The sequence below is a fragment of the Giraffa tippelskirchi genome, chromosome 2 (assembly GCF_054371585.1).
Source record: "Giraffa tippelskirchi isolate mGirTip1 chromosome 2, T2T-mGirTip1v1.2.pri, whole genome shotgun sequence".
NCBI classification, from domain to species: Eukaryota; Metazoa; Chordata; class Mammalia; order Artiodactyla; family Giraffidae; genus Giraffa; species Giraffa tippelskirchi.
The window spans coordinates 123,920,889-123,942,437 of record NC_137276.1 but is presented as its reverse complement, the minus strand read 5'-3'; positions in this window follow the sequence as shown (position 1 = coordinate 123,942,437).

The following is a 21,549-nucleotide window of genomic DNA, read 5'->3' as shown; positions in this document are numbered from 1 at the left end:
TAAAAGCTTACAAAATTCCATATATTTTGAGTATTCACATATTCAATTGTTCTCCACTGGCTGAACACTTTCATTACTCTTTTCTTCCATTTCTAAGATTCTAAGCTTTTACCCTAACTTCCCTCCTCTCACATTACATTGACTTTTCACACTGAGTATGGCCTTTGGTCCTTTAACATGATTTTATTTTCCAATTTATTTCCTGATGATATTTTCACTTCTATATAAACTAGATCCAGTGGAGAGTTTGCCCTTAGACTACTATGACCTTTGACTTCTATTTTCTAGTTTCCAAGCCCAGGCTTCTTACTCTTTTCAGCAGAGTAATTTACTTGAATTTTTTTGAATTTTTGAAAACATTGAATTTACTTGAATTTTTCAATTTACTTGAATAAAATTTCCATTCTACTACTACGTAGCCCTTTACTCTCAGACAAATGATTTAACTTTTCTGAATCTATTATCTACTCTAAAAAATATAGTAATACCTTCCTCAGAATGATCATGTGTTTTAAATGAGAAGACATGAAAAGTGCCTTCATATAACACATGCTATAGGCACTCAGTGTTAGCATTCCTGCTCCAATTATACTTCAGAGTTGATGGATGTTCCTGGAGAAAGCACAGATTTAAGCCCACTATAAATTTTTACCATCTAATCATACATTAGACTATTATTCATTTCTTATTTTAAAATTTATTCATTTTATTTTTTTTGCCTGCACTGGGTCTTGGTTGCTGTGTGCAGGCTTTCTCTAGTTGTGGCAAGTGGGGGCTACTCACTAGCTGCGGTGCACCAGCTGCTCATTGTGGTGACTTCTCTTGTTGTGGAGCATGGGCTCTAGGGTGTGTGGGCTCAGGAGCTGTAGCTCACGGGCATGTGGAATCTTCTTGGACCAAGGATCGAACCCATGTCCCCTACATTGGCAGTGTATTCTTAACCACTGGACCACCGGGGAAGTCATGTTATTTTTCATTTATGCATGTTTTAGTCAGGTCAGGGTTTCTTATTGCCAGCCACAGAGGCTGCTCCAGCCAGTCTTCCTGGTTTCCTTCCTCCCTCCCCCTCTGACTTTGTTCCTTCCCTTCCCTCCTTCTACCTTCCTTTCCTGCCTCTCCCTTTCTTCCTCCTTTTTTTTCTTGCTACACTGAAGTATAGCATATATATATAGCCCAAAGAAGTTTTACATATGTATACATTCCATATCCAGCACCCCAATCAAGACTAGAATGTTTTCAAAAGTCTATTCAGTGCCCCTTCTCATGACATACCCCTCTGATGAGGTAACCACTATTCTGCATTTTATCACCTGAGATTAGTTTTAATTACCTATTCCTAAACTTCATACACATGGAATCATGTGGTAAATGCTCTTCTCTTCCTGGTTTCTTTTCCTTAAAAGTGTCAATGAAATACTTCCATGTTGTTATGAGTGGCAGTAGTTTGTTTTTTAAAATTGATATGTGGTATTCACTGTATGAATCAGTTCAGTTCAGTTACTCAGTCATGTTCGACTCTTTGCAACCCCATGGACTGCAGCACGCCAGGCCTCCCTGTCCATCACCAACTGCCAGAGCTTGCTCAAACTCATGTCCATCGAGTCGGTGATGCCTTCCAACCATCTCATCCTCTGTTGTCTCCTTCTTCTCCTGCCTTCAATCTTTTCCAGAATCAGGGTCTTTTCCAATGAGTCAGTTCTTCGCATCAGGTGGCCAAAGTATTGGAGCTTCAGCTTCAGCATCAGTCCTTCCAATGAATATTCAGTACTGATTTCCTTTAGGATGGACTGGTTGGACCTCCTTGCAGTCCAAGGGACTCACAAGAGTTTTCTCCAACACCACAGTTTGAAAGCATCAGTTCTTGGGTGCTCAGCTTTCTTTATGGTCCAACTCTCACATCCATACATGATTACTGGAAAAATAATAGCTTTGACTAGACGGACGTTTGTTGGCAAAGTAATGTCTCTGCTTTTTAATATGCTGTCTAGGTTGGTCATAGCCTCTCTTCCAAGAAGCAAGCGTCTTTTAATTTCATGGCTGCAGTCACCATCTGCAGTGACTTTGGAGCCCAAAACAATAAAGTCTGTCACTGTTTCCATTGTTTCCCTATCTATTTCCCATGAAGTGATGGGACCAGATGCCATGATATTAGTTTTTTGAATGTTGAGTTTTAAGCCAAATTTTTCACTCTCCTCTTTCACTTTCATCAAGAGTCATTAGTTCCTCTTCACTTTCTGCCATAAGGGTAGTGTCATCTGCATATCTGAGGTTATTGATATATCTCCGGGCAATCTTGATTCCAGCTTGTGCTTCGTCCAGCCCAGCATTTCACATGATGTACTCTGCATAGAAGTTAAATAAGCAGGGTGACAATATACAGCCTTGTTGTACTCCTTTCCCAATAAGTTAAAATTTATTCATTCTATTTTTGATGGGCATTTTGGTTGTTGGCGTACTACGGATAGAGCTGCTACAAATATTTTTAAAAGTCCTTTGCTAGATATATATATGCACTCCTTCTACTGTGTATATACCTAAGAGTGAAATTGCTAAGTCACAGGGTAGGCACAGTTTAAGCTTTAGCAGATACTCACACTTGATCTTCTCTGTATTCTTGCCACTGCTTCTTAATCTCTTCTGCTTGTTAGGTCCATAACGTTTCTGTCCTTTACTGTGCCCATGAAATGTTCCCTTGATAGCTCTAATTTTCTTGAAGTGATCTCTAGTCTTTCCCCTTCTATTGTTTTCCTATATTTCTTTGCATTGTTCACTTAGGAAGGCATTCTTATCTTTCCTTGCTATTCTCTGAAACTCCGCATTCAGATGGATATATCTTTCCTTTTCTCCTTTGCCTTTCACTTCTCCTTTCTCAGCTATTTATTTGTAAGGCCTCCTCAGACAACCATGTTGTCTTGTTGCATTTCTTTTTCTTGGGGATGGTTTTGGTCACTGCCTCCTATACAATATTACGACCATCCATCCATAGTTCTTCATGCATTCTATCAGATCTAATCCCTTGAATCTATTTGTCACTTCCATTGTATAATCATAAAGGATTTGATTTAGGTCATACCTGAATGGCCTAGTGGTTTTCATTACTTTCTCAACTGAAGTCTGAATTTTGCAATAAGGAGCTGATTATCTGAGCCACAGTCTGCTCCCAATCTTGTTTTTGTTGACTGTATAGAGCTTTTCCATCTTTGGCTGCAAAGAATATGATCAATCTGATTTTGGTATTGATCATCTAGTGATGTCCATGTGTATTAAAAAGCAGAGAAATCACTTTGCCAACAAAGGTCTATGTAATCAAAGCTATGGTTTTTCCAGTAGTCTTTTTCTATGGATGTGAGATCTGGACCATAAAGAAGCCTGAGCACCAAAGAATTGATGCTTTCGAATTGTGGTGCCAGAGAATACTCTCAAGAGTCCCTTGGACAGCAAGGAGATCAACAGTTAATACTAAAGGAAATCAACCCTGAATAGTCATTGGAAGAATTGATGCTGAAGCTGAAGCTCCAATACTGAGAGAGTCTATGCTTAGGTAGGTTGATAAGAAGTGCAGGGTCCCTGAGGAGGAGAAAGGGGTATGGGACTCTGGAGAAGGAGAAAAGGGTAAGCTTTTTTTTTTTTCTACATTTCTTCATCTTAATCACATAAAATGTTTTTTTTGTTCTTTAAGCCCAGAGCTAAATAACTCATCTTGCTCAAGGATATGTTTTTCCTTAAACCCTGTACCTAAGACTACATAACAACAATGTATCCTGCAGGAGAAGATGTTCCTCCTTCTCAACCTTCTGTATAATCCTGTCATCTTTTTGTGTGTGTGTGTGGATATTTTATTTTTATTTTTTTACTTTTAAATTAGTTTATTTTCTATTTTTTTAACTTTACAATATTGTATTTGTCCTGTCATCTTAAAGTGTAGGGAGTGGGTCTGGTAAGATCTTTCTATTGTTAGTTCGAATCCCAGTATCTTAAAATATAAATTGTGGGAGTGGGTCTGGTAAGATCTTTATAAACTTGAGACATTCTTTTGATTTACTGTAATAACCAATGAAAAAGTTTATAGCTCCCTTGCTACGACTAGTGAGTGGGGCATTCTCCATCTTCCTTCTGATGTCTATGTCAGAAGCTTTCTCTGTACCTTTTTATATTTTAATAAAATTCTGCTACACAAAATCTAATGAGTGATCAAGCCTGGTCCATGGTCCCGAAGCTAAATCTTGTTCGGAGATCAGGAATCCATAAGCTATCAATACTTTGGCCATCTGATGTGAAGAGCTGACTCACTGGAAAAGACCTTGATTCTGGGGAAGACTGAAGGCAGGAGGAGAAGGAGATAACAGAGGATGAGATGGTTGGATGGCATTATTGACTCAATGGATGTAAGTCTGAGCAAACTCCAGGAGATGGTAAAGGACAGGGAAGCCTGGCATGCTGTAGCCCATGGAGTCGTAAAGAGTTGGACACTGCTGAGCAACTGAACAACAACACACTTGATCTAGTTTAACCAGGAAGGAATTTGTTGAGAGATAACAGATAGTTCACAGATTTGATGGACAAACAGTTCAGGAACATCTTCCAGAGCGACACTGCAGCATTAGTCTGGGAAGGGTATTGCTGCTTCAGCTGACCTAGCACTTTTGCCTCTGATGCAATAGAAAGGTTCCTTCGTTGCCACCAATGCTGGAAATCCCCTCTGGGTCGAAAAGGAGGGTCACCTTGTTGCTCCCTGTGGCAGAGTGATTTGAGCGGCCAACTTCTTTAAAAAAAATCTTTCAGCAAATATTTCTTTTTCAGCTTCATCTCATATCTCAAGCCATGGAAAGTGAAAGTCACTCAGTCGTGTCTAACTCTTTGCGACCCCATCGACTATACTTTTCCATGGAATTCTCCAGGTCAGAATACTGGAGTGTGTAGCCTTTCCCTTCTCCAGGGGATCTTCCCAACCCAGGTATTGAACCCAGGTCTCCCACATTGCAGGTAGATTCTTTACCAGCTGAGCCACAAGGGAAACCCAAGAATACTGGAGTGGGTAGCCTATTACTTCTCCAGTGGATCTTTATGACCCAGGTATCCAACCAGGTCTCTTGCATTGCACGCAGATTCTTTAACAACTGAGCTATCGAGGATGTCCCAAGCCATGGTAGTACCTTATATTTCATATTCCTGAGACTTAATGTGGTTTTTTATTTCTACCATTACAAGTTTATATTTCAATTTTCTCAAGATTTTTAAGTCAGTTACTATCCACTTATCTGCTTGTTAACTTTTAAATTTTTGCTAAAATCTCTGGTCTCCTCTTCATCCTCTCTACTTAGCTTTACTCAGGTAGGTTACTGTCTTTTTCATTATTTTATTGTCATCTGATGGGGGTTGAGGTTGGGAATTTCCTATGTGCAGTTTACAATTTTTAAGCAGAAGTCTTACTGTATATTTCAAAAAGATACTCCAAACTTTTTCTATTATTTCCAAATCTCTACCTAGTTCTCCCTGTGCCCAAGTCTAACAGATGGTCTCATCTCAGTTTACGTCTTCCTCATCTGAAAACTTCTCTGTACTGTTACCAATTTTACATATGTGGAAAATTAGGAGAAATAATCTGTCCTTTCCACTGCAGATTTTCTTTTGCTTCTACATGTATCTTCCTCTCAGCTCTGTGCCATACTACACGTCTCTACCAGCTTGAAATAAAGATTCTTAGAAATGAAAGTACAGCTGAATCAGTGCTATATGAAGTATCTGTGGCATTGTGTCTTTAAAAGTTGTTTCCAGAATTGTCCTTTGGAAGAACATTTTGTTTTCTTCAAATTGCTTGAAGTTATAACTGGCCTTCATTTACATTTCTTCCAGCTACAGTTCATATCTTGGTGGTCAATGCTCTCAGGAGGCAGTGAAGTTTAAGAAGCTTTTCTAAATTGTCAGTGGCCTGCCTCCAGGCAGATGTGCCTGGTGACTATTACCCTCTGCCAACTGAATCATTTCCTTGTGGGTACCTGGAGCTGTTGCAAAACGTTTTTGTTGCTTTTGCTTTGTCTGTAATGTCCAATAGGGTTTTATTTGTTTTGTTGTGGTGGTTCTATTCCCAGCACATTTTTCAGTTCAGTTCAGTCACTCAGTCGTGTCTGACTCTTTGTAACCCCATGGACTGCAGCACACCAGGCTTCCCTGTATGTCACCAACTCCTGGAGCTTGCTCAAACTCATGTCCATAGAGTTGGTGAATCCAACCATCTCATCCTCTGTCATCCCCTTCTCCTCCCCCCTTCAATCTTTCCCAGAATCAGGGTCTTTTCCAGTGAGTCAGTTCTTTGCATCAGTGGGCAAAGTATTGGAGTTTCAACATCAGCATCAGTCCTTCCAATGAATATTCAGGACTGATTTCCTTTAAGATTGACTGATTGGATCTCCTTGCAGTTCAAGGGACTCTCAAGAGTCTTCTCCAACACCACAGTTCAAAAGCATCAATTCTTTGGCACTCAGCTTTCTTTATAGTCCAACTATCACATCCATAAATGACTACAGGAAAAACTATAGCTTTGACTAGATGGACCTTTGTTGGCAAAGTAACGTCTCTGCTTTTTAATATGCTGTCAAGGTTGCTCATAACTTGTCTTTCAAGGAGCAAGCGTCTTTTAATTTCATGGCTGCAGTCACAATCTGCAGTGAATTTGGAGCCCAAAACAATAAAGTCTGTCACTGTTTCCATTGTTTCCCCATCTATTTGCCATGAAGGGATGGGACCAGATGCCATGATCTTAATTTTCTGAATGTTGAATTTTAAGCCAACTTTTTCACTCTCCTCTTTCATTTTCTTTAACAGGCTCTTTAGTTCTTCTTTACTTTCTGCCATAAAGGCGGAGTCATCTGCATATCTGAGGTTATTGATATTTCTCCCAGCAATCTTGATTCCAGCTTGTGCTTCATTCAGTCCAGCGTTTCTCATGATGTACTCTGCCTGTAAGTTAAATAAGCAGGGTGACAATATAAAGCCCTGACGTACTCCTTTCCCGATTTGGAACCAGTCTGTTGTTCCATGTCCAGTTCTAACTGTTGCTTCTTGACCTGCATACAGATTTCTCAAGAGGCAGGTCAGGTGGTCTCTTTCCCATTTCTTTCAGAATTTCCCACAGTTTGCTGTGATCCACACAGTCAAAGGCTTTGGTGTAGTAAATAAAGCAGAAATAGATGTTTCTCTGGAACTCTCTTGCTTTTGCGATAATCCAATGGATGTTGGCAATTTGATCTCTGGTTCCTCTGCCTTTTCTAAATCCACTTGAATATCTGAAAGTTCATGGTTTATGTACTGTTGAAGCCTGGCTTGGAGAATTTTGAGCATTACTTTGCTAGCATGTGAGATGAGTGCAATTGTGCAGTAGTTTCAACATTCTTTGGCATTGCCTTTCTTTGAGATTGAAATGAAACTGACCTTTTCCAGTCCCATGGCCACTGCTGAGTTTTCCAAATTTGCTGGGATATTCAGTGCAGCACTTTCACAGCATCATCATTTAGGATTTGAAATAGCTCAACTGGAATTCGATCACCTCCACTAGCTTTGTTTGTAGTGATGCTTCCTAAGGCCCACTTGACCTTGTGTTTCAGGATATCTGGCTCTAGGTGAGTGATCACACCATTGTTGTTATCTGGGTCATGAAGATCTTTATTGTATAGTTCTTTTATGTATTCTTGCCACCTTTTCTTAATATCTTCTGCTTCTGTTTGGTCCATACCATTTCTGTCCTTTATCAAGCCCATCTTTGCATGAAATGTTCCTTTGGTCTAATTTCTTGAAGAGATCTCTAGTCTTCCCCATTCTATTGTTTTCCTCTATTTCTTTGCATTTATCACTGAGGAAGGCTTTCTTACTTCTCTGTGCTATTCTTTGGAACTCTGCATTCAAACGGGTATATCTTTCCTTTTCTCATTTGCCTTTAGCTTCTCTTTTTCTCAGCTATTTGTAAGGCCTCCTCAGACAACCATTTTGGCTTTGTGCATTTTTTTTTTCCTTGGGGATGGTCTTGATCCCTGCCTCCTGTACAATGTCACGAACCTCTGTCCATAATTCTTCAGGTACTCTGTCTCTCAGATCTAATCCCTTGAATCTATTTGTCACTTCCACTGTATAATCGTAAGAAATTTGATTTAGGTCATGCCTGAATGGTCTAGTGGTTTTCCCTACTTTCTTATATTTAAGTCTGAATTTGGCAGAAAAAGAGTTCATGATCTGAGCCATAGTCAGCTCCTGGTCTTGTTTTTGCTGACTATATAGAGCTTCTCCATCGTTGGCAGCAAAGAATATAATCAATTTGATTTCAGTATTGACCATCTAGTGATGTCTGAGTATAGAGTCTTCTCTTGTGTTGTTGGAAGAGGGTGTTTGCTATGACCAGTGTGTTCCTTTGGCAGAACCCTACTAGCCTTTGACCAGCTTTGTTTTTTACCCCAAGGCCAAATTTGCCTGTTACTCCAGGTGTATCTCTTGACTTCCTACTTTTGCATTCCAGTCCCCTATAATGAAAAGGACATCATTTTTGGGTGTTAGTTCTAGAAAGTCTTGTAGGTCTTCATAAAACTGTTCAACTTCAGCTTCTTCAGCATTACTGGTCAGGGCAGAGACCTGGATTACTGTGATATTGAATGGTTTGCTTTGGAAATGAACAGAGATCATTGTGTCTTTTTTGAGACTGCATCCAAGTGCTACATTTCGAACTCTTTTGTTGACTAGGATGGCTACTCCATTTCTTCTAAGAGATTCTTGCCCACATAGTAGATATAATGGTCTTCTGAATTAAATTCACCCATTCCAGTCCATTTTAGTTGACTGATTCCTAAAATGTTGATGTTCACTCTTGCCATCTCCTGTTTGACCACTTCCAATTTGCCTTGATTCATGGACCTAACATTCGAGGTTCCTATGCAATATTGCTCTTTACAGCATTGACTTTACTTCAGTCACCAGTCACATCCACAACTGAGTGTTGTTTTTGCTTTGGCTCCATCTCTTCATTCTTTCTGGAGTTATTTCTCCACTGATCTCTAGTAGCATATTGGGCACATACCGACCTGGGTAGTTCATCTTTCAGTGTCCTATCTTTTTGCCTTTTCATACTGTTCAGCACAGTTTTGTCAGCCATTATTAGTCAAAACTATGGGTCAGCCTTTGGTGTCCTTTGTAATAAAATAAATGTGAGAGATGCAGATTGTGGTAGACTTTTAAAAACCACAATTCTTTATGGTGTGGTAGCTGAGACAACTTAGATTTTTATACACTAAAACTTATTGGCTGGGAGTCTACAGTGGCTCTCAGAGTTGGAAAGATCTATGCTTACCATTCTTCTGTAATAAAATGCTTGTGTGTTATAATGTGTTTACATATTAATATATATATAGCATATTAATATATGTAGCTTTAAGATATATTAATATATATAGCAATTATGTACACATTCACACACATAAATATATGTGGACATATATATACATGTACACATTCACACACATATAACTTTTAGATAAATTATTTCAGAGACAAATAGCATTATAACATTAGTAGAATAGCATAAGCAAGTGTCCTCTTTCATCTTTCCCACTCCACTGACTACTCACCCTTTGCCTTCCAAAATGTTCAGATTCTCTTTATACATAAATAAACTTTTCATCTACCTTGATTCTTATAATTTTCTCCTTTTAAAATTCAAAATAGGATTTCAGTTTCTATACCTCTCGCTCCTCAACTCTTTTTCACCTCTTCACTGATGAACTTTAACCACCTTCACTGAAGAACCAACAACTCCTAATCCCAGAATCCTTTGTCAGATCGTGTGCTGATCTTCTTTACCTTCCAGGAGTGTTTGACCCTTTATCCTTCCCCTCCTGCATGAAAATATCTCTTCTCTCACTTTCGGTTACATTTTTTATTCTAGTTTCCCTCTTTACCCGCATCTTTAACTGATGTTTTTTCTCTTGTATTTTCTCTTAAACATAAGTGTTCCTCCAAATCCTCTATCTCATCTTTTATATCCACTGCTCCCTGTCCCCACTCCCTATCTTTTGTATGGTTAACACATTTCACTCTGTTGTCTTCAACTATCACCTCTGTGTGTACATCAACATCAGTTCTGATCACTCCTAGTATCTCCATTTTAGTATTTCCAGCTGCCTGATGTACTTCTCCACTCAAAATGCCTGCAAGTATCTCTGTCCTATGTCTGAAACAAATCTTTTGACCCTGCAAATAAAGTTTCTCATTTTGACTTCCTTATTTGAGAGCATGCTATTTTCAAAAATTCTGACTTATTCTATCTCTTCTTTCTTTGTTTTCCCATGTTTAACCAGTTGTCAAAGTCGTATGAATTTATCTTCTTCAGTATCACTCACTTATAGTCATTTCTTTCTTCATACCCACTTTGTATCCAGTTCATTTCCACTGAATTGTCATGTTCACCCTAAATGATTTTACTTCACTAAATGGATATATTTCTCAATGGATCTTGCCTCTTCTGACAGTTCAGCCAATGTAACTGCATTAAAACATAGATGTTTTAGTATCTTTATCTTGCTTAAAACTCCTATGTTTCAGTTAATCTACTCTTACTTAAATAATAGAAACCTGACATAGTTGCTTAAAATAATAATGTTTGTCTTATAATCAGAAATTAGAGGAGATAGAGTAGTTCCAAGGCTGATCAGTTTGATTGTTTTGTGATGGATCTGGGAACCTATTTAATTTTCATCTTTCACTTCACTGTCTTCAAGTTGGATCCTCCAATGGTCACAAAACAGATGGTTGTCTCAGTCCAGCTATGTTTTCTAGATATAACAGCATCTGAACATTTCATTGTGCTTCTTTATTTTTTTAAAGTGGGATGAAACCTTTCCAAGCTTTATCTCTAGCATAATTTTTCTCACATTTTGCTGTCAGAATGGCATAAAATGTGGCTGCCTAAATATTCAATTGGCTTCCCAAGTGGTTCAGTGGTAAAGAATCCACCGGTAATGCAGGAGATGTGGGTTCGAGCCCTGGGTTAGGCAGATCTCCTGGGGAAGGAAACGGCAACTCACTCCAGTATCCTTGCCTGGGAAATCTGTCAGAGGAGCCTGGTGGGGTACAGTCCATGGGGTCTCAAAAGAGTTGGGCATGACTTAGCAACTCAAATAATAACAAAAAATATTTAATTGGCAAAGGCAATGAGATTACAATGATAGGTTTAAAATAATCAGGAATTATCCCCAGATTTTTATGAGCTGCATCTTTGTACAAACTTAGAGTCTTTATTAACAAGGAGGAAGAGTGTACTGGTTGTTGGATAGGAAACTGACAAGTTTGAACTGCCACCTCCATATGATTTCTTTTCTTTCTCTCCTCCTTACCCTTCTCTTTTCCCCCATCATCTCTGGTGTTTTTCTCTTTCTTTCTCATTTTAATTTTCTTTTTCTTTAGTCTGTTCTTAATAGTGCACCACTGGTGTCATTCAGCAAAGAAGTTTCTGATTTATGAAAAGAGTGCCAGAGAGAGGGCAATTTCTTTGCCTATGGTTCTACGATATGTTTGTCATATCCAATAGATTAGCCAATACAATATTATCATCATCATCCTTAAACTGCAAAACTTTATATACCGTAAGGGAAAGAAAGAGGAGTGTGGCAAGGCTCTTTCAAAGAGTTTAAGATTGAAGTGAGCATATGCTATATGAGAAGTGTGAATTGAGAGTACATTTAAATATCTATCAATAGTGGGAAAATACTGAAATACATGAAATCCAATGGACTACAGCAACATCTCCCATCTGTAAATGTACTTTCCTCCCGTTTTACTTTAACACCTGAGGGAAATATACTGAATTTAGAAACAAGCAAACAAAAGGCACTGGCTTTGGCTGAACTACATTCAAGTCTTGGCTCTGTTAGTCAGTATGTGGCCTTTGGTACATTTCCTAACCATTCAGGTCTTTATTTTCCTCACATGTAAACTGATCATAATAATACTGGCAGTGAATGTTATGGCAAATTTTTATCAGTGGGACAATAAATCTGTCTCTAAATTGTGCATGCATGCTAAGCTGCTTCAGTCATGTCTGACTCTTTGTGACCCTATGGACTGTAGCTCACCAGGTTCCTCTGTCCATGAGATTCTCCAGGCAAGAATGCTGGAGTGGGTCACCATGCCTTCGTCCAGAGGATCTTCCCAACCCAGAGATCAAACCCACGTCTCTTATGTCTTCTGCATTGGTAGACAGGTTCTTTACCACTAGTGCTACCTGGGAAACCTCTTAGGGATTAAAAAAAGAAACAGAAAATTTAAAGAGTATTCCACAGAAAAGGGGATATTGAGAGTTTTGAGGGGAATAAGGGAGTCCAGCCATATGGCAAGATCATGGACCTTGGGGAGAAAATGGGAAAGTGAGTGATTTCTCACTTCCCTCACAGGGAAGGGAGTCTGTTTTGAGATGAAGGAAACTGAACATTCACTGTTGAGTGGTTTGTGCTTCTATAATTTAAATGCCCTTTACTGCTCCAAATCTGAAGTACAGTCTTCTTTTGTACTTGTTTAGGAGGACTCCAAGGAGCCCCATGTGTGGCGACTATGAAACAGAACCTACAGGTGAGGATAGAAAGAGAAGAATGAGACTGAAGTTTTAGAAGGAGCCAGAAGTTGAAACCAAGTCATTGCACTGAAGCTCCAAGCCAGAACTTTCCAGGAAAGAAAACAGTCCTAGGGCAAGACTAGCCTTTGGTAAAGTATAAAATACATAGCTTTATAAAATTTTATTTCTCAAAGGATAGAGCAACCTCAGCTGCCATCTGGATTTTAGGCAGGAGTACACAATTAATTGGAAAAAATGAGACCAGTTTAGGGCTTGCTTACAATAAAACATTCTAAAAATGTATTTTCCTCCTCTTTTACTTTAACAACTGAGGGGAATATGCTGAAATTAAAAACAAGCAAACAAAAGACATCGGCTTTGAAATTAGGTTGAACTGCCTTCAATTCTTAGCTCTGTGTCTCAATCTGTGGCCTTAGGTGTGTTTCCTAACCATTCAGGTCTTTATTTTTCTCATGAGTAAACTGATCATAATATCTGCTTCACAAGGTTATGCAGGGCATAGCATCTGGCAGATAGTAAGTGCTTAATTAATCGTGACTGTTGTCACTGCTTTTTCTGCTAATGAAAGAGAACAGTTATCATGCACTAGGTATGCTGGGCATGACTCCTGGCACTTCACTTGATTTATCTTATTAGTACTTACAATGACCTCATAAGGTAAGTGAAAACATCTCTATTTTACAGATGAAGAAATAGAGACAGATTGGTTGGCAACTTTCCCAAGGTCATATAGAGTCCAAGACAGGCTATGAAACCACATGGAACCCATTCTCCCTAGCCAGTAAACTGTGGAAGAGAGAAAAAGGTCTAGGGATCCTCAGAGTAGACTTCCCTGATGAGGTGGGCTTCACCTTGCTGTGGAAGGATCTGGAAGGTTTTCTGAGTCATGCTTCATTTTTAAACAAACGTGGGGATGCAGAAATACCCATGGCATGTCAAGATGAGGAGGAAGCAGTAGGAATGCAGGAAGCTGAGGGTGGAGGAGGCACATATGAGAAAGTTGTGGGAGGGAGGGAGGAAAAGTCTGTGGAACTTCAGGCAAGAGATTTTAAGTTCAGTGCGGGCAAGGTTAAAGAAAGATATATTGTCTTGAACTTCTAGAGTATCGCTGGTGGCTCAGATTGTAAACAGTCTGCCTGTAACAGGTGCAGGAGACCTGGGTTTGATCCCTTGGTTGGGAATATTCCCTGGAGAAGGAAATGGCAACCCACTCCAGTATTCTTGCCTGGAGAATCCCACAGAGGAGCCTGGTGGGCTATAGTCCATGGGGTCACAAAAAATCGGACACAACTGAATGACAAAGCATGCCCACAAATATTGTCTTGAACTTCTAGAGTATCAACAGGTTGTGAGCTGTGTGAACCAACTGATTGATTAAAGTTAAAAAGTTAGTTAAAATTAGTTAAAATTAAAGTTAAAAAGTTAAAATTAGTACATCTCAGACTCCATGAGGCCAAACCTTAGTGGCTGGATGATTCATTCGTATGTTGTGCAAACTGAGCTTCTTTTCCTGAGGACTTATATCAGACAGGTTACACAATCAGCTGAAAGCAATCTAAACACAGGTCAGCTGACCCAAGTTTATCCCACCTATGCCTTAACAAGATCAGGTGAATTTCTGGAGTGAAGGGCAGGAAACAGAGAGAGGAAGGGGTAGGAAGGAAAAAGGAGTTGGTTCAGCAAATCAAAAGGTCCCACAAACAAGCCACACACATTTCAGTGCTCCTAGCTTTGTCCATGTGTCCCTGAGCAGGATTCTCTCTGCTGTGGCTCCTCTGTTCTTCTGGACTGTATTGATGCATCAGATCAAGTTGATTCCACCTTTCTCTATTTATTTTTTAGCTATATTATAGATAGCATTAAGCTGTACACCACCTCCTACTATTATGAGTTATGCATTTGAGCTGAATTACAGGGGCCATGTTTGAGTCATTATCCCCATTTCCAGAGGAGATTATGAGACACACCAAGGCTAGTTCTTTGACTTCATGCCCTATCAATGGTCAGAGCTGAATGGTATTGAAGTGGAACACTGTGCTTCTACATTGTTTTGTAGTTATATCTTGATCTGACTATGTCTGCCATTTGTGCAGCCACAAGGAAGGGGCCTAATAAACCCTTACTGAATGAGAGACTATAATTATATTAAGAAGTAGCTACATGAAAAATGACTGTAAGGTATAACAAAATGAAATGCTTGGTAATACAAATGGCTTGACCCATCAGCTGTCTAGATAAATTTGTATCATTCACCTGTTAGGATTATTTTCTTTGAGTTCTCTTTCATCTCTTGATTTCTCTTACATACTTGACATTTCTTTCCAACAAATCTATGCCCTAGCTTCTGCTGCATCATTGCACCAGCAAATGTTGGTAAACTTGGTATTGTGAACAATTATAAAATGCAGCAGTAATACCATGGGGATGAAAGCTGACTTTTCAGAATAAGTTATATTTGTAAATCAGATTAATTATTTAGAAAACCATAAAAATAGCTACCAGAACCATTAAAGTATGGCTTTTCTTCCACTTAGAATAACTTTCTGAAAAAATAACTTTAGGCACTCAGATATTTTTGTCCCCTCCAGTTTGTTTGTTTGTTTGTCCCCTCCAGTTACTGGAGGGGACATTATGGGTAATTCAGTTCTATGAGGACAAGGCTTATTTTTTCTCCTTAATGTTAAATTTTACTCTGAATTATAATTATGAAGATAAAGGTGGTGGTGGTTTAGTCACTGAGTTGTGTTAGACTCTTGCGACCCCATGGACTGTAGCCCGCCAGGCTCCTCTGTCCATGGGATTTCATAATACTGAGCCATTATTTTGTGAAAAAATAAGATCTTAGCTTACAATGTTACAGAATGGACTGGTAAAATGTTACAGAATTAAGAACTATATAAAGATTTTCCTTTCCCAAGCACTGCTGCTCTCTCTCAAACTAGTAGAAATGGTATCTATCCTTAAGTAAAAAATATTTTTCACCCAAATGTGTCTAACATATAACTTAAACACCAAATTCTTTTCTATCTAACGTGATGATAGATGACATAATAGATTAGCAAATTTTCATTTTATTTTTACTCTTTCTGACAAGCCATATATGTCATATGATTATTCAGAGCCTGTAAAATCCAAAGAGAGAGTCAGAGACGCCAGTGGATGTTAAAGTTGGTGACCTGGAACAGGCGCTGACGTAGGTGATGCACACCACAGCTGTTGGAAGGCTTCATTCTTTGGCTACTGCTTGCTGAGCCCTCAGACAACTTCTTAGTCAGCTTGTGGCATCTCTGCTCTTTCCAATGACCTACAAATCGTAGGGGTTAAATTTCAGCTTTATTTTGTAAGTCTGCCCTGGGGCTTTTCTTCCAGCCTAATACGCTTGTTAGGAAGTCAGAATCCTTAAATTTCTTACTTTCTTTTCCATTTCCTTTTTCACCACTCTGTACAATGCAGAGGATCACCTTCATTTCAAGGATCTTAAAGTTAATTCTAAAAGGAAAGAGATGGGGGCAACAACAACAGAAAAATCACACAATACACACACACACACTTTTCTCAGAATCACTGAGATAAAATAAGATAAAGAGTTAACTGGCAGAGCACCTGGGCAAAGGCAAGCCTAGACAAAATTCCAAAGGAAGGTTGCTTATATTGTGCAATTTTGAGTACAAAAACCTTAGATCTAATAATCAATCCAATAAGATCAATCTGGTTAAGGAAATTATGTTTAATAGTAATTGAAAGAGTTCTTTATTTCTAGACTTGCAAAAGAAAATTTTTTGAAAAATCTGTTGAGAAAACTAAATTCACACTTTGTAACAAGAACTGTGTGTGTGCTCAGTTGAGTCCCAGTCTTTGTGACCCCATGAAGTATTGCCTGCTAGGCTCTTCTGTCCATGGGATTTCTCAGGCAAGAATACTGGAGTGGGTTGCCATTTTCTTCTCAAGGGGATCTTCCTGACCCAGGGATTAAACTCATATCTCCTGCTTGGCAGGCAGATTCTTTACCACCACTACGTCACCTGGGAAGCCCATAGCAAGAATTAGATGCTTTTTAAGAACTATGGTCTGATTATGAATAGTCAAGAGTATATATGATAGTAATAGCTATCATCTAATGAGTCATTATTATTACAAGAATTATATTAAGTGATAATGATCTTGTCCACGAACACCTAATGGTGAACCTATCCCCTCACTCTTAGTAGCTGACCTTGTCACCTTCCTCACAGAGAAAACAGAAGTCCTAAAGTGCTAGTCATATACCTGTTCTTGCATTCATTTATTTCACATGACAAAAGTCCCTGAATCTTACATGGATAAACATTCTTACTAACTCTTTAAACCAGTAAAATGGCTTTAACAAAATGGTTTTCAATAAAATGGAGGGAGCTACTCTTTAAAAAAAACAAACAAACAAAACTGTTCTTTTCCTTCAGACTAAGCCCTAATCCAATAAATATTTCCTATTAGATTTCTGTGCCTGATACAATTCATGTTGTATCCTCCTTGGAATGCTCTCCTTTCCTGTGCTCCCCCACTCACCTCCAACTTGCACATATCTTGGGTTTTCAAGTCCTATCCATCTTCACTTTTTCCTTGGAAAATTTTTTCCCATCTATGACCTAAGCTTCCTTGTATCCCAGTAATCCTTCTTACTTCAGAACTCACATTTTCTGTAACTCTCTTATATTCATCTCTGTGTTTTAGTCTTATATATATAAGCCTTGTCTTTATTACAGTCTGAGATTCTTGGAGCTATGTTTTATATTTTCTAAATTCCTCATTGTACTTGGCACAGTACCTTACTCAACAAAGCAAGTCAACCAATATGTGTTGAATAAATAATTCAATTTAATGAACAAAGGATTCTGATGATCAGGGCTTCTTTGATGGTCCAGTGGTTAAGACTTTGCCTTTTGATACAGAGGATGCCTGCTCCACCGCTGGTTCTGGAAGCTCCCATATGGCCCAGGGAAAGTAAGCCTGTAAGACACAACTACTGAAGCCTGCGGGCCCTGGAGCTGTGCTCCACAACAAGAGAAGCAATCACAGTAAGACAACCTCGCACTGCAACTAGAGAGTGGCCCCTGCTTGCTGCAACTAACGAAGGCCCAGGTGCAGCAACAAAGACCCAGCACGGCCAAAAATAACTAACTAAATAAACAAAATTATATATATATATATATATATGTATACACACACACACATACATATAAAACTAAGTGCATTGTAACTTCAAATAAAGTTTTAAAAAAAAAATTTTGATCAGTGAGGAAACAAGGACCATACAGAAGCCAGGGATTAAAGAAATAAATAATTAAATAAATAAAGTAAGGGACAGAAAACCAAATAAAGGTGTCAAGAGAAAGGAACAAGGAAAAGGGGATATTGAGAATAAAGTTCAACATTAGATGATTCAGTTGAAGTAGTTGAAATTGTAGAAATTCCAAAGTCAGGGGCAAGTTAGGTGACTCATATGTTGAGTTATGAAACCTCCCTGTTTGAAAGAAGGGTGCTGGTTGGTTTAAATAAATATATTATTTTAAGTGGTTTTCCTTTTTTAATCTAGAGTTGGAGGAAGAAAATGATGTGTCCTATGACTGGAAAGATATGAGGAGACATTTCAGAAGTGAAACCAATCTTGGGAAGTAGAAAGACAGCCTAAACACAAGCAGACCAAGAATTTTGTCAGCTTTCTCAAGGAATACAAAGGGAATGCAATCTCTCACTCAAAAACTTTGAAGTCCCAAAGAAAGAGAGGGTACAAAGTTAAAAAGATTCAGTGGAGTGCTATTAAATGAGAGCCTAGGGAGGTAGACAGGGTAGCGACAAAAAATAAAACATAGAAGTTTTCTGTGAAGCTTTAGGATTTAATTTTGCTACCCTCCATCTGTATTTTTGGTAAGGTAATCAAAAATTTCTGGTTGACTGAATTCAATTTTCATCCTGATGTTCTGATATTATGTAGGTGCAGTTCAAAAAATCCACTGAAAACAATACAAAATAGATCTTTAAAAAGCACTCACTGATTCTTCTATGTTTTCTTTTGATTACAGTAGTCACTTTGAACAAAAGGTATTGAAAGTTGAAAAATTTAGATTTCATATGACTGTAACCACATCATTCAATCCTGTAGTCCTTATATTCAGAGTCAAGGGAGATAAAGATCTTTATTTGACATCAAGGCATACCAATTTTCAATACCTCAGTTCACACTAATACATTTTATGCATGAGCTCATCTCTTCTTTCATATTATATGCATTCCTTGGTGCTTGTAAAAGTTTCTCAACACAAGACTCATTGTCTTTGTATTCTATCACTCTAACATTCTAGAATGCAGGCACCCAAATAGTAATGATCTCATAGTTGATGAATCAAGTCTTAGAAGCAATATGAAAAGGCCAGATTATTGCTAGAAGAATTGGGGAACATGAAACACACTGGTAGTTTGAATTATACATGCACAAACAAAAGAGAAGCTTGATTTTGTGCAATATCCATGCTCATACATAGGAATGTCTTCCCTTTTCCTTGAAGGCAGTCTTAATAGCGTACATATTATTAATTTATCAAAGTAAAAATTAAAAGTATTAAGTACAAGCTAAATAGCTGCAGTAATTACAGGAAAAGGTATTCTAACTTACAAACTATTTTTTCAGAAAAACAAGAACGCTTTGGTTATAGCTTGGCATTCAGTCTAGTTGTGTAGAACACTGTATGAATCTGTTAAACATCAGAAGAGAATAAGAATAGCTGCAGCAAGTACTTTCTTGGTCTATAATGTATGTATCATTTTTATACAGTATTTTAAAATTTCTTGTTACATAGCATGAAACAATTTTATCTTTTATCTCAATAATAACCTTAGAGTGTTTCTGACTTTGCCTCTCCTTATTTTTTCATTTTGTGGGAAGAGAAGTTCAGAAAGACTAGCTTATAATGTCAACACAAACAAATAACTTTCAGTATTATCTGAGACTTCTTCGGGAAATGATTCCCAGAATATCTATTATACTGAACGTCTCATGGAATCAGTGGGACTTAACTATTGTTATATAATAAGTTTGTCATTGTGATGCAAAGATCATATGAATTAGTCATTTTGGATAATTGTTCTTATTTAGGATTTAGTGGGAGAATTGAATGCACAGGGATAGCACATAGACGACGGCTAAAATCTTTCTGAAATGACTGTTGTTTTATGAGTGGTTTTTATATTATGCCAGGCTCAAATTATTTTACTTTCAATTTTAACTTTTTGAAATGATATATTCACATAATTTAAGAGCCAAGGATTGCACTAGGTTGTTTACAAAACAACAGTATCAACCCTTTTTCTTTCCTCTTCCCCAGAAGCAACCACTTTTACCTCCTTTAGTTGCCTTTCTTTGTGTCATGTGTTTAAACAACATGCTTTATAAAATTGTTACTCCTTGATTTTTTCAGATTTAGCCATTTCCTATTGAATTTTCACTATGCATGATGAGGATTAAACTCTCCCTTCTCCCCTAGCCCTCGCTACCCTCCTCAAGTATTGTAATTTTTGTTTAGATGAATATTCAATATTTATATCATTAAAGGTACAAAATGCAATTCAAATGTAGGAAACTGTTACTTTCTTTTTCTGTACAACTGTTTTCTCTGGAGTCAATTGTCGTTCTTTATCTTCTTTCTCTTAGTTTCCTAATGAATTCATTGCTAATTCAATCAAAAACCTTTTTGGCAAAGTTTTTCTATAAAGGCCCATAAATCTTTTAGACTTTTAGTGCTTTAGACTTTGTGGTCTCTTGTCACAACTACTCCATACTGTCGTTGTAGATTTGACTCCCACGCTGTAGCTTGCTGACCTCTGGTCCAAACCATACTTTAAGATTTTAGTAGCTTCAGATTTCTATCAATCTTCTTTCTTACCCTCCAGAAAAGTTGCTCACTGGGACTCCTAGATTCCTCTCTACACCTGATCACAGATGCCATTCTGGTGTCTCCTTCAGCATGATTCTGGGGATTTCCTTTGCTTCTTTTCTTTAGTTGGATCCCCTGTTATTTGTATCCCATGACTTTTATCTTTCTTGGCTAACTCCTTACATAAATAAAAACCCATTTCCAGAAGTTTTAGAGAAAGGGTACATAGGAAATAATGCAAATTCTTCCTTAACACACAGTTCCAAGAGTTCACTATGATGTGAGAAACATTTGTTTGCTTTTAGCCACACTTTTAACTGGATTCAACAGAATGTGACTAAGAAAGGTAATAAAAGCTAAATTAACTTTATGTAAAACCTTTTATTCCATTTTTCTTACTTTAAAATAAAATCAGGAAACAGAGTTAAACAAATGTCTGAGACTAGTAACTACAATGTTCCACTGACACTGTAGTTACTTCTTCAAGTAAAACCTTCTTAGAGGTGGAAAGGAAATGCTAGAAAGGAATGTGAGAAAGACAATGCATAAAAATTGGGATGGAATGCAACAGATTTCTGTATATTAATCTTGTATCCTGCAACCTTGCTGAATTCACTTATTAGTTCCAATAGTTTCTGGGTAGAAACTTTACGGTTCTCTATGTGTGTGCTTAGTTACTCATCACAACCCAGGGATCGAACCCTCAGCTCCAGTGTCTCCTGCATTGCAGGTAGATTCTTTACCTGCTGAACCATTGGGGAAGTCCAAGTGTTCGCTACACAGTGTTTACCAAATCATCTGCAAATAGTGACAGTTTTACCTCTTCCCTTTCTGCTGCTGCTGCTAAGTCGCCTCAGTCGTGTCCGACTCTGTGCGACCCCATAGACGGCAGCCCACCAGGCTCCGCCGTCCCTGGGATTCTCCAGGCAAGAACACTGGAGTGGGTTGCCATTTCCTTCTCCAATGCATGATAGTGAAAAGTGAAAGTGAAATCGCTTAGTCATGTCCGACTCTTCGCGACCCCATGGACTGCAGCCT